This window comes from Elephantulus edwardii, unplaced genomic scaffold (genome assembly GCF_000299155.1).
Source record: "Elephantulus edwardii isolate Elephantulus edwardi_28Jun2011 unplaced genomic scaffold, EleEdw1.0 scaffold00037, whole genome shotgun sequence".
In the NCBI taxonomy this organism is placed as follows: domain Eukaryota; kingdom Metazoa; phylum Chordata; class Mammalia; order Macroscelidea; family Macroscelididae; genus Elephantulus; species Elephantulus edwardii.
In genome coordinates, this window is record NW_006399787.1 from 17,770,274 (window position 1) to 17,772,120 (window position 1,847).

Below are 1,847 nucleotides of genomic sequence, written 5' to 3' on the forward strand. Positions count from 1 at the left end.
AATTAAACAAGCTGTAAAGAAGCTCTATGACATTGATGTGGCTAAGGTCAACACTTTGATTAGGCCTGATGGAGAGAAGAAGGCCTATATTCGACTTGCTCCTGATTATGATGCTTTGGATGTTATCAACAAAATTGAAATAATCTAAACTGAGTCCAGCAGGCTAATTCTAAATATAAATTTTTCTCACAAAAAAAAATAATGTAGTGAAAACTATGAGTGGAGGAAAAAAGTAAAAATACAGGAACACTCCCTCTTAATACATAACAATTCTAAATCTGGATAGATTTAATTAAATTGCTGAGTAGTGTTAAAATATGTCCACAAAGTCTTTAACATTCCTGCCTTCAAAGAGTAAAAGTAACTCCCCTTCCTTGGATGTGACTCACATCCAGTGACTCATTTACCATTAAATAGGATGTGGCAAAATGGTGAAATGTGACTTCCTACACTAGTTCATAAAAGACATTTCCTCTTTTGCTTTCCACAATCAACTCACTTGCTCTGGGGAAAGCCAGTCATCATGTCATCTGGATGCTCAAGTAGGCCACATGAGGAGAAACAGATGTCCCCACCAACTGGCACCAGTCTGCGGCCAGTGTTCTTCTAGTCCACTCAAGCCTTCAGAGGGCATGGGTCAGCAGCTGCCATCTTAACTACAATCCCACAGGAGACTCCAAACCAGAATCACAAAGATAAGCCATTTCTGAATCCCTAACTCCTGAAAACGGAGATAATAAATGTTCGTTGTTGTTTTGCAGAAATATGTTTTGTGGTAATTTGTTATGGTTGTTGTTGTGGTTATAATTTGTCAGATCAGAACCGTTTCATAGTTGACCCTCCAGAGGGTTTTTGGAGGCTATAAATTGCATGGGAGGAAATTGGCCATCTCTATCCCTCGGAGAACAAGGTGGATCTGAACCACTTACTGCTGGGTTAGCTGTGCAACTCCTTACCCACGAGGCCATCAGAGCTCCCAAGAGCCTCTCTTTGGGTTGTCAGCATAACTCCTTGCCAGTAGGCAATCAGAGTCCCCTAATTTGCTATAGTTGTTGTTTTAGATACTGTGGAGTAGACTTCAGCTCATATTGACTCTGCAGTAGATAGATTACAACTCTTTTGAAAGATGAGTCTGAAAGTTGCTCTATTGTGTACCATCCTCATCCTTCCTGAGATCCTTGAGCCCATTGCTACAGTCACTTGTTGAGGGTCTTCCTCTCTTCAGCTGACCCTCAACCTTTCAAAGCATGATGTCTTTTTCCAAGAACTGGCCCGTTTCACCATCTTTCCCTCTAAGGAGCACCTTGGGTGCACTTTCTCCAAGATACATGTGTTATATTGACAGTCCATGTGATTTTCTGTGTTCTCCTCCTGCACCACAACTCAATGGCATTGGTTTTCTTGTGTCATCCTTATGCGTTGTCTAACTCTCAAATGCATAACAAGTAACTGAAAAGATTCTGGCTTGGATCAACTGAGTGCACCTTAGTCTTTAAAGTGAAGTTGTTGCTTCTTAGCATCTTAAAGAAGTCCTTAACAGCTGATTTCCCCATGCAACATGTCTTTTGATTTCTTGGCTTCTGGTGGATCTAAGCAAAATTAAACTGTTGACAATGTCAATCTTTTCTCCATCTAATTGTGGTGCCTATTGGTCCAGTGGTGAGGATTTTTGTTTGCTTGCTGTTGAGATGCAATCCATAGTGAACGCTTTGATCTTCTACAGGAAGCTTTTTGAGTCGTTTTCACTTTCAGCATGCAAGGCTTTGGCTTTCTCATTTTCATAACACAAGGTGTTGATGAGTCTTCCTCTAATCCTGGTGCCACATCATTCTTCATAGAGGTCGGTT